A 16,142-nucleotide genomic window follows, 5' to 3' on the forward strand; every position below is an offset into this window, starting at 1 on the left:
TTAGCTTTCCCAACAGTTCTCATCGGATAGAATTCTTTCCCAAGTCATTTATGTTTTTGGATTTATGAAAAACTGCATTATTGGGTCTCATTATTTCTGATTCTCCTTAGTCTAGTCTGTTCCACTGATACCAAAGGGTTTTGATGACTGCTACTTTATAATACAGTCTGAAGTCTGGAAGTGCTATTCTTCCCTCATTCCTACTTTTTTTCATGATTCCCCTCTTTTGTTCCTCTAAATGAATTTGCAGTTGCTTTTAATTGGACTTTCTACCTTGAATCTTTCCCTATTCCTATCCATCATCTCCTCAATTTCCAAAGTGATTTTCCTAAAATGTAAGTCTGATCACGTCAATCTGCTACTCAATAAACTGCAGTGGCTCACTATTACCTCTAGGATCAAATAAAAACTCCATGTGACATTAAACTAAGGCTATTTGCAATCTAGCCTTGTTCTACCTTTCCATGTTAACACGTTATTCTTCTCCACCATTTCTATGGTCCAGACAGACCTGCCTCCTTGCTGTTCTTCCCACATCACACTCTATCTTCCATTCCATTGCCTTAAGAGTCAGCTCAAGCACTGTTTTCTTCTGGAGGCCTTTCTCACTCCCTCATTTGCAAGTATCTTCTCCTTTAAGGGACCCTTCCATTTACTCTGTATTTATCTAGGGGTGTATGGGGTGGTCAGGAGTTCTAGCTAGCACCTCTGGTATGAAGGCTTGCCCAGCCCTTCTCAGGGCTGCTCATCCACCTTTGGTGTCCACCTTTCACCCAACTGTCACCTGTGGCTCCAAGAAGCTGTAGCATGTACAGAGGCCACACCCCAGTAAACATCTCAGCCAGCAGATGAGCTAAACTAGGTTGTGGGCAACTGAGAGGCCTCAAAATTGTTGGTGAGTTAGGGGGATGTCTACACCAATAATGTGAAGACTTTCCTTGGCAGAATGGGCAGATGAGAAGAATTTGTTCCAGTGGTCATGAAGGCGGCCAAAGTAGGCACTATGAGGGCTCTTAGAGCTTGGTCATACATCGAAGATGCAAAGGTCATCCATTGCATCTTGGGTCATTTGTTGGTTATCTTGACTTTTGTCTTGCCACTGGACTCTGATGATTTAGGAAGAGTGAGTAAGACTTTGTGCAACTCTGTCTCACTTAAATCCAATTTACATGCAAATCAATCATCTCTCATGTCATTGGTCCTCTTTGAAAACAAAGGACAAACAACAACAATTTATCTTGCAAGCACAGTTTATGTATCTGTTGTCTCCCTCACTGAAATGTAAGTTCTCTGAGAGCAGAGACTATTTTCCTGTTCTATAGTAATAACTTAATAAATGTTTGCTGATAGTCTCTGAATAAATGAATGGAAGAGCATTTATTAAGTCTTTATTACATGCCAAATACAGAGCAAAGCCCTGTGGATACAAATATAAAAGACAATTCCTGCCTTTGAGGAACTTATATTCTAGGAAGTCTTAAAGACTTCCTAGTGAATGAAGCCACATTGGAGTTGACTGAGACTCCCTTTCCAGTTGCAATTGTGGTATTGATTTGATTGTGCTTTGTTGCTCCGTGTTTCAAGCTTCTATCACTCCTCTTGGCTCTGTTGATGCCTCTACCTACTGCAATCCATAGAGTCAAATGGTTGTATAGGCCTCCCACCAGGGAACTGAGTCCATATTTTTGCATAGCCCAACTTTCTGCTCTGTCTGGCCGCTTTCTCTCTCTCTCTCTTAAGCTCTTCAAACTCCTTGTAAAAGCTAGCACCTCAAATGTATGAACTAGCTGTTAATTTGATAATGAATGAATAGTATGAGTGGGGCAACATGTACCCATGATAAAGCAAATTCACTCCCTGAGTAGTGAGCAAAAACACTCATTTGTTCAGGAGAAAATGGAGGGAGGTGAAACTTGTCCCTTTAGTTAAAAAATGTTCAGGTCCTGCAAATTACACCAGAGTGCCTTTGGCTCACCAGCCAGCAGCCCTAGTTTTGCATATTTCTCTAAAGACCTGGAAAAACTCCATATTTTCAGGCTGCTCACCCAATGTACCAGTGGTTTATCTTCCCTCCTGAATACTTTCCCTAGTGCTTTATATTCCCTCAAAGATCTCACAGTGGTGAAATTCTTTCTCTAATTCATAGATGCCCCCAAAGCAAAACTGTTCAGTAAATCTTTCTTAGTGCTATATTTCCTCTCATTCTCATGCCAGGAATGGTATACATGCTAGCATTTGCTCCCCCCGAGACGTGATTAAACTCTTTGGATAAGATTTACCTAAAGATGGGCGCAGGATGGGGGGGGAGAGGAAGAGAGTAGCAACAGGAAAGAATCAGGCAAAACAAGTCATGAGTCTTGGCTCTCAGGCTCTGCCTGTTAGGGCAGAAAATGTGTGGTAGCTCAATTCTTCAATCTTTAAGTAGGTATTAATTTAGCCCTTACTATATAAGGTGTCCCCAAAGTCTTAGTGCAGTGCTGAGCTAGTAAAGTTTAAAGCACTAAGACATCAGCTAATGAAACTTAAAACTGGACGCCTTGCATGTCCAGACCTGTGCTATGAACTCTGGGGGAGATAAACAGGCACAAAATACAAACCCTTTCCTTCCTGGGCTCACAATCTATTTGGGAGACCAGATCCATATGGAAAGGAAACGAACAGTCCTGGGCTGTACCTCCTTATGGCCCAATTAATGGTATAGAAATTTGGTACTTGCTATGCGACCCCAGGGCCTTAATGTCTTCATGTGTAAAATGGGGGTAAAAATATTTACACTCTCTCACAAGCTTATTGATTAAAGCACTTTGTAAACCTTAAAGCTAAGTGGCACAGTGGATACAGCAGCACTGGCCCTGGAGTCAGGAAGACCTGAGTTCAAATCCTGTGTCAGTTGTGTGACCCTGGACAAGTCACTTAACCTTGTTTGCCTCAGTTCCTGTAAAATGAGCTGGAGAAGGAAATGGCAAACCACTCTAGTATCTTTCCCAAGAAAACTCCAAATGCTTGTCACAAAGAGTTGGACATGACTAATCGACTAAACAAACAATGACAAAACCTTAAAGCACCATGGAAATGGGGGCTATTATTATTGCTAACAATAAGAATCATATACTTATTACTATCCATATTATTAATAACAACAGTAATGGCTGTAGGAAATTAGAGAGGAAAGAAATCATGAGGGCTATAGTGGTCAGGGATGGCTTCCTGGAGCAGGTAACTTTGGCACAATTTACCCAAATGTTCTGAGGGAAAAAGGTGCTCCCTAACCTCATCAGTAGGGGTTTTCCCAGTTCTGGGAGGTAACCCTGAGCTCTGACCCCCACAGGGAGGGCACTGACCCTTGTCTCAAACAGTAGAAAGGACTCCAAGTCCATGTGGACAATGTTCCCTGAATTTTAGCTCTAAAGGCAAGTCTCCATTCTGCCCTCTCCCATCCTCCCACCAATGAAAAGAGGAAAAGAAGGGAGAGGAGGAGGGGGAGGAGATGCTTGCTCTGGAGAATGCCTGGCTGGAGCCAAACATTGTGTCCCATGAGATACGGAGGATTCCTGGCTGCCTCCATCTGCTTTCCAGATTGCTGGGCTCAGATTGTCTGCTGGAAGGTGACAAAGGGATTAATTTTATATCAGGGAACCAATACACACACATGTACTCAGTCATGTATGTATATGCAGTCATGCATGTGGCTACGTTGGAGATGGAGCCACATATGTATACATATATATATATGCCCATCCAGAAGGGGAGGCATGGCCTTATGTCAACTATCCTGGGCTGCTTTTCCTGAACACTCCATTTTTAAGGCCACATTTCTGGGGAAGATACTCAGAAAAATCTAACAAATATCCATTAATCACCTGCTTGGGAGAGCTGGGAGCGAAATATGGGAAAAAGCCAAATGAGTAAATCTTGGGCTTAGCAAAGAGGTGGAACCGCAGGGCAGGAAGTGAGCCTGGTAAATGTTGGGGGAAGGGAGAAATGGTGGGATAGTCACAGAAGAATGAGGCATCAGACCCTAAAGTGGGGCTAAGATGAAAAAATTTACAGAATGCTCAGAATTGTCAACTAAAAAGCTAGTTGAAACAATTAATAAATTTAGCAAAGTAGTAGGACATAAACTAAACCCATACAAATCATCAGCATTCTATATATCACTAACAACACCCTGCAAGAAGAGATAGTAAGAGATACTCCATTTAAAATTATTGTAGACAGCATAAAATACCTGATAGTATAATTGCCAAGACAAACCCAGGAATTACATGAACATAATTATAAAATGCTTTTTAAACAAAGTCAGATTTAAATAATTGAAGAAATAGTAATTGTTCATGTGTGGGTAGAGCCAATGTAATAAAATGACAATTCTGCTAACCTAATCTACTTATTCAATGCCATTGCAATGAAATTACCAAAAAAATTATTTTATGGAGCTAGAAAAATAACAAAATTCATTGGGAAGAACAAAAGGTAAATAATATCAAGTAATTAATGAAAAAATGTAAAGAAAGGAGGTCTAGCAGTACCAGGTATTATGTATTATAAGTATTTATTATAAGATGGTAATCAACAAAACTATCTGGTGCTGGCTAAGAAATAGAAAGGTGGATCAGTGGAACAGAGTAGACATACAATATACAGTAGTAAATTATTATAGTAATCTTGTGTCTGACAAATGTAAAGATTTGAGCTTTTGAGATAAGAATTCACTATTAGGTAAAAGTTATTGGAAAAATGGAAAAGTCTGGCAGAAACTAGGTTTAGACCAGTATCTTATACCACTTACCAAGATAAGGTCAAAATGGATACATGACCTGGACATAAAGGGAGATATCATAAGTAAATTAGAAGAACATGGAACATACCTCCATACTCATGGATAAGAGATTTTATGAACAAACAAGAGATAGACAGCATTGTGAAGTATAAAATGGAAAATTTTGATTATGCTAAAAAGTTTTTGTACAAATAAAACTGTCACAAAGATTAGAAGGAAAATAGAAAATTGGGGGTAGGAGGATTTTATAGACAGCTTCTCAGACAAAGGCCTCATACCTCAAATATATAGAGAACTTTGTCAAACTTATAAGGATATGGGTCATTCCCCAACTGATAAATGGTCCAAAGGTAAACAGACAGTTTTTGGAGGAAGATATTAAAGCTAAATATGACCATGTACAAAAAAAATCTTCTAAATCATCAATTAGAGAAATGTAAATTAAAACAACTTTGAGATATCTCACACCTATCAGTTTGGCTAAAATGATAGAAGGGAAAAATGACAAATGTTGGAGGGGATGTGGAAAAACTGGGACACTAATACACTGTTGGTGGAACTGTGAACTGATTCAATCATTCTGGAGAGCAATCTGGAATTATGCCCAAAGAGTTATTAAACTGTGTATACCTTTTGATCTCAGCAATACCACTCTTAGGTCTGTTTCCCAAGGTGATGGGAGGGGAGTGGGGGAAGGAAGGAAAAGAACTTAAATATTCTAAAGTATTTATAGCAGCTCTCTTTGTGGTGGCAAAGAACTGGAAATCGAGAGGATGCCCATCAATTAGAGAATGACTGAACAAGCTGTGGAATGTGATTGTGATGGAATACTATTGTGCTGTAAGAAATGATGAGCAGGTTGATTTTAGAAAAACATGGAAAGATTTGCATGACATAATGAAGAGTGAAATGAGCAGAACCATGAGAATGTTGTATACAGTAACAGCAATATTGTTCAAAGAATAACTGTGAATGATTAAGTTATTCTGAGTATTATAAATATTCAAATCAACAACAAAGGACCTATGAAGGAAGATGCCATCCACCTCCAGAGAAAGAACTGGTAAATAGAAGTATGCATAGTATGGTTTTACATATATAAGCATACATATACACACATACATATATACACAATACATATGTACATATATACCTACATATATACACACATACCTACATATATCTATATACATAGATATATGTCAAATGGTGGCCTTTTCTAGTGTGGGATGTGGAAGGAAGGAAAGAAGGAGGCAGACAGTTTGGAACTTAAAATGTAACAAAAATAAATAAAATTAAATTCAGAAATAATTTTTAACAACAGTGCTACAACTGGCTTGAACTTCAGCCGTCAGTCCAATTTCTCCTTAAGCACAGAGAAGGGAGTAATTTGCCAAAGGTCACCAAGTAATTTAGTGGCAGAGCCAGGAATGAAACCCAGAGCCTTCTCCCATCCTCCCTGGTTATTTGTTCTGTTGGAAAAATCCTTGGACAGGTGGTTACAGTGGTTCCTGAAACTGAGCCTCTCCCCCAGAGATTCCTAGGTTTAATTAATCATCTTTCTTGAGAGAGTGCTTCAGAGCCCCTGAAATCAATGGAGATCTTCCCTCCTTTTCCTCAATCATCCAGTCTTCCTCCTTGTTCCAAGTCTCCAAAATAAGAGGGGGGGGGGAGGGAAGGAATCTCTTTTCTTAAACTCATTTGATTTTTTTATGTTCAAGTTGTTATGATTTCAAAGGCAATGCTGACCCCTTTGGACAAAGAGGCTGATGGATCTGGGAGTGAGGAGCCCATTCCACATCAACACTATCCCCTGTCAGACACTTGCAGTGTCCAAAGTGAGGCCAAGACCAATTTGGAAGAATATTTGTCTGCTGAAGGAAAACATATCCCACTCAGTGTAAGGGTTCTTGAACTCTGATCTTGGCCCTGATCTTGGCTTTAGTCAGGCCCTGGGAGGAAAGCAAAACCATCTGAAAATGCTCCAAGCATTCTGCCTGTACTTCTTATGACCACTTATCCCATGTTCCCTTACGGAATTACAGGATCGAGTTGGAAGGGACCTCAGAAGTCATCTAACCCAATGAGTACCTGAAGAGGAATCCTTCTACAATCTTCCCTATGGACTGTTATCTAGCCTTTGTTTGAAGATCTCCAAGGGTGAGTAACTCATTACCTTGAGACATCCCATTCCATTGTTGAATAGCTCCAATTGTTGTGCAGTTTTCCCTACTAGAGCCTTCAAAATCTTTCCTGGAGCTTTTACTCCACCGGAAGCTACCTAGGGGTGGGGTGGAGTAGAACAAGTGGAATCTTTAAAAAAAAAAAGTGTACAGCAGAGAACAAAAGAAAACTTAGAAGGAAGCACAGAAAAGCAGTGTAGCTTTGAAAACAATGTCCAATATTTATTACATATTTTTTTTAAGTAAAAAATGTGAAATGGAAATTCACGATTTCATATTGAATCTTCTTTTTATGTTGTGTTGTGTGCATGGATATGTTCTTTTTTTTTGTCTTTTTGTATTTAAGTTCAAAATGAATAAATATTAAAAAAAACAGGCCAAAAAAAGTGGAATTTCTTTTCCACATGAAAGTCCTTCCAACACTTGAACACAGTGACTATCTCTCAGTTCCTGCAACATATGGCATAGTTTCAAGGAGCTTCACAAAACTGGTTGTCCTCTTCTAAATATGCTTCAGCTGTCAGTGTTCTTCCTGAAATGGGGCATGCAGAATTGAACCCAGCACTCCAGATGTGTTCCAGACTCTCTTGGCAGTCCTCCCTTGCTCTGGACGCTATGCTTCTTAATGAAGCTTAGCAGCCCTGGTGTCTACGATCACATCCAGGGTCACAGTTAATGGAAGCTTTACCTGGGACAAACTCAACTGAAGTGTACGGCTGCCCTAAGGACAGTCCAACCCCAAATGCAGTAGTGTTAGGGGGGAGGGGTGGGGTAGAGTGGCTCAGAAGACCATGGCTGATAGTGGGCTTCAGTGGTCCAGAGAATAGTCCCACTGCAGGTATAGTCCTGATGGGAGAAATTAGCTCTTTCTGAGAGAAATAGCCCTTTCCTCACCAATCCATAGGTAGGGGAAAGGGGTGGCTAGGAATGGTTGTGCTTTTTTGCCTCCAGAGAACTGAAAGAGGTGATGAGATTGTAATAATTGCAGGGAGGAAGCATGTGCCTCCCCAAGCCCCCACACCATTACCCCATGCCAATGGGATAAGGCGCTTCATTCTCTCTTTCAAACTGAGATTCTCAAGGTCATGTCTCTTCCATCTTTTTATTCTTTCTCTTTTCCTTTCCCTGCCTCTTCTAGAAGGACAAGACCTTGCTTAATAAAAGTCTGTTGAATGATTGCATATATAAAACCTATACCAGACTGCTTACTGTCTCAGAGAGGGGAAAGAGGAAGGAGGGAGGAAAAGAAATTTGGAACTCAAAACTTTAAAAAAAAACCCCACCAGCACATGTTAAAAAAATTTTTTGGGGGGTGGGTTTGGTGAGGCAATTGGGGTGAAGTGACTTGCCTAGGGTCACACAGCTAGTAAAAGAATTATGTGTCTGTGACTGGATATGAACTCGGGTCCTCCTGACTCCAGGGCCAGTGCTCTATCCACTGTGCCACCTAGCTGCCCCCAAAATTGTTTTTACATATAATGGGGGGTGGGGGGAATAAAATAGCATTTTTAAAAAAAGATAAATAAAATTGAATTCAAGAATTTTTAAAACTCTGTTGAATTTAATGATTGAAACTAACCACTCAGGACTGTGGGTTGTCTGTCATTTACTGGTCTTGGTTATTCTTCACACGGCACCCAACGGGGATTGATGGCCCTGAACATCACAAAGCTTCAATGGCTCCCACTGCTTACAGAGCAAAGTCCAAAGTCCTGTGTTTAGACCTCAGCACTCCATAGGCAGCCTTTATTCCAACCAACTTGCTCTACTCACCATCCCCCCAAATAAAACATCGAGCCTTTCTTCTTCTAGACCTTTCTAGACCTGATTCTTAGTTGATCTGTAAATCTATGATCCTTGCCTAAAGCACTGCTCCCCTCCCCCTCTGATCCTCCCCACCTCTCCCAATCCAATCTATTGTTCAAGACCCACATCTTCCAAAAACCATGCAAATTCGACAAGATTTAATTGCTATACAGTCTGTATTCTTAGCAGACCACATGGCATTGTAGTTATTTTTTATGTCTGCCTTATTTCTCCTACTATCCTATAAGATAACGGAGAGTAAGAATGTGCAATACTAGAAAGAATATTATACCAGGAGTCAAAAGAACTGGATTCAGCTTTGTCACTACCTCATTGTGTGACCTTGGCTAAGTCCCTTCCCTTTACAAGGCCTCAGTTCTCTTCTTTGTAAGATGAGGGGACTGAACCAGATAATCTCTAAGGTCCCTTCTAACTCTTGCCACTTTAGGATTTATCCATTTCTGTATACCCGAAGAAGAGTATATAATACCCAGTGAATGTTTGCTGAATAGCCAAGAAACCAGCTTAGGCTTCATGGTTCTTCCTGGATGGGAAGTACTGGGTATCCAAGCACCTCTATGCTTTAGTGAGGTAGCAAACACTACCTCAGGTGCCAAACTTGGGCGTCAAGGTCATGACTTGACCTGCCTGATAACAAAAGCCATATTCTAACAAGATGTGTCATAATGGGGCCTGGGATATTACATCTGGTCTTTTCTTTGTCACGCTAGTGTGTGATGGAGCAGCTTGGTCATAGGATTTAGAGCTAGAACATGCTTTAGGAAACAACTGGTAACTCTCTGTTTATGGAAGACAGAACTGAAGAAAAGGCTCAAATAATTTCCTTCTTTCCTCTTTATGTTTCTTCCCTTTCCTCTTTTCTGTTTCCTTGTCTCTTTTTTTTTTAAAGTCCTCCCTCCACCTGTCAGTGTCTTCCACCTTTACTTCAATTCCATATTACTTACTGCCTGTTATCAGAATCACTGGAGGAAGATTTCAGGGGTGTGGAAGTAACTCGGGGTTCTTGAGAGGAGGGTGAGCTTTGGAAGGCCTTACTGAGCTAGAGTTGCCTTTGCTACAGAATGGCCAGTGGGCAGCTTTACATCATTATTATAATTCACATTTCTAAAGAGCTGTGAAGCTGATAAAGTGCTTTCTTCATAACAAGCCTGAGAGGTAGGCAGCATGGACATTATCATCATCACTCTGCAGATGTGGAAACTGAGGCTGAAAGGAGCCGAAAGACTTGTTTAAGATTACCCAGAGAGGAAGTATCAGAACTCTGGAGACGGAGTCTTCAGAATCCAAATGTGGTGCTCCTTCCCCAATCCAGTGTGTTAGTTCCACTGTGCTGAACTGAAAATGAATTCATTCTGTGGTTATTCCTTGAGTGACTACTAAAGGAGCACTAACTGGACTTGGAGTCAGGAGATCCGGGTTCAAGTCCTACCTTTGCTACTTGCTAGCTGTATGATAGTGTGCAAATACCTTCATCTCTTTGGGCTTTATCCAAAAATAGGGACAACAGTATTTGTGCTCTCTACCTCACAATGTAGTTGTGAGTATAGCACTTTGTAAACTGTGTAAGTGCTAAAGAAATGTATTATTCCATTCAGTTTGTGTGATGTAGGGAACACAAAGATTAATGAGAGGCATTCTGGGTGGCGCCATAGTGCACAGAGTGCTAGGTGGGCCTGGAGTCAGGAAGACTCATCTTCATGAGTTCAAATCCAGACTCAGACACCTACTAGCTGTGTGACCCTGAGCAAGTCACTTACTCCTGTTTGCCTCAGTTTCCTCATCTGTAAAATGAGTTGGAGAAGGAAATGGCAAACTACTCCAGTATCCTTGCCAAGAAAACCCCAGAGGTCACAAAGAATTGGGACACTACTGAAAATGACTGAACAACAAGCCTTGTCTATTTGAATCTAGTAGGTGGAAGAAACAAATATGCAAATAACTACAGTATAAGGTCAAATACTACATAAGAGGTACAAAGTGCTAAAGGTGCCCAGAGGAGGAAGGAATCAGTGTTCAGGGCAAGCATTCTGGAGGAAGATATTGAGCTGGGCCTTGAAGGATGAATAGTAGGCAGAATAGTGGAAGGGCATTGAACATGAAACCCCAGAAGAAAGGTGGAAAATGCTTGGGTGTGCTTAAAGGACAGGGAGTAGCACAGTGGAAAGGGCAATAGACTTGGAGCCAGAGGTCTCACATTTGAGTCCTTGCTCTGATCTTTACTGTATGAGCTTGGGCAGAAACTGATGTCTTTGAATTTTGGTCTTGGCATTTGTAAAATGCCTCCTTTTTTTTTTTTTTGGCAAAACTATCTACCTTACAGATTGTAAGAAAAGGGGATTTTGTGATCCTTAAAGCACTACAGAAATGTGAACTATTAATATTAATATCTTCCCGAGTTCAAATCCGGCCTCAGACACTAACTAGCTGTGACCCTGGGCAGGTCACTTAACCTTGTTTGCCTTACTTTCCTTACCTGTAAAATGAGCTGGGGAGGGAAATGGCAAACCACTCCAGTATCTTTGCCAAGAAAACCTCAAAAGGAGTCATGAAGAGTGGGACACGACTGAAATGACTGACAACAATATTTAGCTTAACAGGCTAAAACTCAGTGGCAAAACACAAAGGGCAGCCCTGCAAATGGGGATTCCTATTGGGAATAGGAAAGTCTTTCCAACCCCACTTGCCTTTTATCATTAGAACCTCACCTCTAGTAGAGAAAATAGCAATGCCCACTTTTTAGCCCTCATCTGGCCTGGGAAGGCTTCTTTCTGCCACATCATTTTAGTGCTAGGACCTGGGGCAGTAGGTCCACCGGCAGCTGTGTGGTCTGGATCCATTCCCAGAGCCTATTCTGATCTCTCTGTCCTTTTTATCTAAGGCAGGGGAAGTCTGCTGGATAGAGTCCTTGAACTATTGGACTGGAGCAGAGAGGAGGAAAAGACTTAGTCATGGAATGGCAGAGCTGGAAGGGACCTTAGGTTAGATCACACAGAATGCAAGCAGAGGGGACCTTAGGGCACAGAATGTCCAGGCCGGAGGGAATCACAGGAGACAAGATATTAGAAAGCAACATGTGGAGGTCATTTAGTCCAACCCCCTTATTTTACAGAAGGGGAAACTGAGGTCAAGGCAGGGAATTCCTTAAGGTCATATAGATAGCAGAATAGGGGAGGGGGGGTTTTAACTCAGTAGCATCAAGGAGAGGAATTATTTTAGGGCTTTATGAAGCTCAGTAAAAAGAGGTTTTTGTAACTGGGGAGAGGGTCATAGGAGCTAGAATAGTGCTGAGCAGCAAGGAGGAGGAAAGGGGTAGGCTGAGCCTTCTGGCCTGAATTATCTGCTAAGACAAATAATCAAATTCCAGGGACCACACGGTTCTGGCGCCAGAAGACCAGGAGGGGGGCAGGGTTGGGCAGGCACTGCTTTAGCAGGTGGCGGCCCAGGCCTGACCCAGGCAGGATGCCTTCCCCCCTGTCCCCCAACATGCACCATCTCAGAGGAAGCCCACCTCCCTGACTGGACCGTGGGAAGTTTTTCTGTGACCACCCCAGGTGAGGGCTTCATCAACCCCCAAACTGTTTATAGGAATACTTACAAGCTACAGGGTCTGCTCATTCAGGCTCAGCTGGAGGCCCAGGTCCAACAGCTGGGAAACATCTGGCAGCTGAACCCACCCGCAGCCACCAGCACTCCAAAGTGCCTCAGGATTTCAGCTTCTGGGCGGTGGGGGTGGGGGTGAGGGGCAGGAAATGCAGTTTGGCAGCTCTCCGGGCTGAGGCTTCCCCTGCCCCAGCAGCTGCTCAGGTTTCTGGGCGCCACAGATCTTTCGGTGTTGAAGGGGGCCTTGACATCATAACCTAAACCATCCTTTACAATCACCCCCTGCCTATACCAACACTGTCGTGGCCAAGTCAGATTCCTCATGATCTCGGGGCAGGATGGAAAGGAGCCTTAGCTCAGATTGAGGCAGGGAGGGGATTGCTCAGTTGGGGGCTGGGAGGAGAGGACAGGAAGAATTTTTGTAGCTACATTCTCTTCTCTCCATTTGCTGCCCCCCACTCTCCCACCCCTAAAAGAATAATAAAAGATTTGGGGATCTTGGGACGCATTTCAGTGAGCTGCAAATAACTAATAATAACTCACATTTATATGGCATTTGACTGTTACAAATTTCTCAGGATTCTATTTGATCCTTGTCACACCCCAGTGAAATAGTTAGTACAAATCCCATTACCCTTACTTCACAGGTGGAGAAATTGATGTTTCCAGAGCAGGAAAGGACACACAGCTTGTGTTTGGCCAAGAGCTAAAGCTAGCTTTTCTGTGTCCAAATCTTCTTGTCATTTCACCAAACAATCCCTCCGAAGTATTAAGTAACACCATGTGCAAGGGCCTGAGGTAGCCATAAAGAGGGACAGGTCATGGGTATGACTGCTTCCGGGTCAGAGAGTTGTCATGGGGCCTAGCGGTGGGGAAGTGAAAAGTGGGCTGAGCCCTCAGAAAAGCTGGGCTCTCATCTGGGTTCTGTGGCCTGCTAGCAGAGTGACCTCGGTATCCCCTAAGGTCCCTGCTAGCTCTAACTCTATGATAATAAGTGTCAGTTGGTGATATAGTGGGGTTGAGGTTTGGAAGAAGTAATCAACATCAAGACTGAAATGGTTAAGAAAGGCTGGCTCGGGGAGGAAGGATTGAGTTGAACCTACAAGGCTTCATGGGAACAATTTCTCTTGACTTCTTTTGTAGCATCCTGGAACCTACCCTGGGCACCAGCACTCTTTGTCCTCTCTTTGCCTAAGATTTGAGAGCATGCAAAGACAAACTTAGAGGATCAGAGTTTTTTAGAGTTGGAAGGTGGGACATTACTTGTTTTAAAGATGAAGAAGCTGAGGCCCGGAGGGAAAGTTCCCTGTCCAAGGTCAATAGGCAGTGGGTGGCAGAGCTGTAATTTGATGCTAGGTACCCTGACTCCAAATCCAATGCTCCTGCCTTGTACCAAGCAAATACTTATTTACACCTGCCAGCATAGGCATCCTCCATCTTAGGAGCCCTGGCTACAACAGAAGATTTGTATAGCTGTGGTGGATAACCAAAGTACTGCTTGGCTCTTGCTGATAAGCAAGCAAGGTTGCCAGGAGTCAGTGAAATGGGGCTTTGTTGGGGTGCTGGGGAAAGGTCCATAACCTCCCAGCCACAAAAGGTGTATTTGTTTCCCATCTCCCCCAAGGGAAACCCTACATTTAGCAACTCCAACCAAAACCAAAAAGAAAGTTCTAAATTTTCCTGTGTTGGAAGTAAGGCTGGTGGCCAAGCAGTTTGCCCAAGAAATGGAAAAGCCAGGAGAGCCTCTTGTCCTACTCCAGACATGGGGACTATTGAACAAGACACTTTCCAACAATAAACAGAATTGGAAAATTGTTCCCAGATTTCCCAGGGCTCCGAGTAAAGGAGGAGAAAGTAGGGGAGCGGAAAGGCTGGGTCTTGTAGTTAAATCACTGAACTGAGGCACAAGGAACAAGGACGTCCCAGCAGCCTGGTGCTTGGTATAATTAATAAAAACAGGACATCTTTCTATAGCACTCGAAGGGTTACAACATGCTTCCTTTACAACAGCCCTGTGAGATAGGTAGGGCAGTCATTTAAAGTTTCTCACAGCATAACACCTTCCGACTTTCCCAGCCATTTTCAATATGTACCCCCATACACACACTCTATGGTCATCCTTACATGAGACACACTCTATCATTCTTCTCTGTGCCACTGACTATCGCCACATCTGAAAGACACTTCCTCCTCCCCCTGCCTCTCGCAGTATCTAGTCTCCTTCAGGAGTTGGCTCCAATGCTACCTTCATTATGAATTACCCTGTATCTGCTTTGTGTTTTGTACATGCCTACCTATGTTCATGTGGTCTGTTCCGTTAGAATTTAAACACCTTGTTCCACTTCTGTCCTTGCATACTCAGTGCCTTGCATATAGCAAGTGCTTAATAAATGCTTCACAGCTGGCTGGCACAGAGTCTAGAATGCTGGCCTTGGAGTCAAGAAGACCTGAATTCCAATCTTCCCACAAATATTACCTGTGTGTCCCTTGGTAAATAAATGACTTCACTTTTCTGCACCTTTTTTGTCTCAGTAAAATGAGGATCCCTTCTAGCTCTAAAGCTATGACCTAAGGTTTGGTATTATCCTTATTTTTTAATGGAGGAAACTAAGGATTGGAGAGGGGAAATAACTTTCTCACTAATTGTCAGATCAGACACTCAACTCATGGTTTCTTCCACTAGACCACGGTGTGTCTCGTGAGCTTCCCTGAACAGTCTGACAATGTGGGTTAGGTCTTTAGCCAGAAGCGTTAAGTGGACAGTGTTCAGGGAGGTATGACTCCTTCTTCCTCTCCCCCTCCTCCTCTTTCCTTTCATTGATAAAGGAGCATATGTATATAAATCTACAAGTGGAAAAATCCCTGTGTTGGAGTCTTGTCTCTGCCACCATTCACTGTACAACCTTAGAACAAGTCACTCTCCTTTCTAGGCCTCAACAAAATGGGAGGACTGAACTGGCAGTCTTTGAGCTCTTCTGTCTCCAATGCTCAAGAATCGGATTCTTCTGGGACTTTACATGAGCGAGCTGCCCAGATGTGGCAGCACTAGCCTGTCAGCTGGCGTCTCGGCAACATCTGCTTCCCTCTGGGTGGAATGTCACCTGGCAGGAGAAAGGCGATGGTGGAACAGAAGAGAGCTCGGGGCCCTAGACAGAGAAAACAAGTGGCCCCGATGAAGGCCAAGCTGCGTAGGTGGTAGGGAGTTCGTCATTTTACACTTTAGACAATTCAGGTCCCTACCGCAGCTCACTGGCTCCCTCTACTGAGCTCCTGGATGGATGGTTGGATGGCTGGATGGATAGATGGCTGAACAGATACAGAGGACCTTGGGCAAAGGAATCCTTGCAAAACTGAAGCTGATCACGGGAGTGGGATAGGAGTGAGGTTGTCAGGTTCCCCTCTTCAAAGAACTGACTTGGTTCATTCCCTCAGGACCCAGTGAAACAGAAGGTGAGTCTGCTTCTTATATCTGCTAGCGTAAAAAATGAAAAATTAATAATTTGCATGAGATAAGCAGAAAGGTCTTCTGAACAAAGTATCCCCTTTTCTAAAATAGGGGAAGGTGTTGGAACAATAAACTAAAAGAGACTTCCTGAGTTTCTGGTTTGGGTTCTGCCATTAACTTGCCATGTGGTTTGGGGAGAATTGTTTCCTCTCTCCCAGCATGGGTTTCTGCATTCATAAAATTAGGGGGTTGGACTAGATGATGAGTTCTGAACTTGGGATCTGTACACTTGTTTTTAAAATTATTT

The 16,142-nt window shown here is 42.7% G+C and overlaps 1 pseudogene; it reads left to right on the plus strand.

Moving 5' to 3' along the window:
• LOC110206708 (methyl-CpG-binding domain protein 3-like) overlaps positions 1-15,566 on the plus strand; it is a 34,345-nt pseudogene extending 18,779 nt beyond the window's left edge.
• Positions 15,567-16,142: the final 576 nt, after the last annotated feature.

The sequence above is a fragment of the Phascolarctos cinereus genome, unplaced genomic scaffold (assembly GCF_003287225.1).
Source record: "Phascolarctos cinereus isolate Bilbo 61053 unplaced genomic scaffold, phaCin_HiC Scaffold_2;HRSCAF=192, whole genome shotgun sequence".
Taxonomy (NCBI): Eukaryota; Metazoa; Chordata; class Mammalia; order Diprotodontia; family Phascolarctidae; genus Phascolarctos; species Phascolarctos cinereus.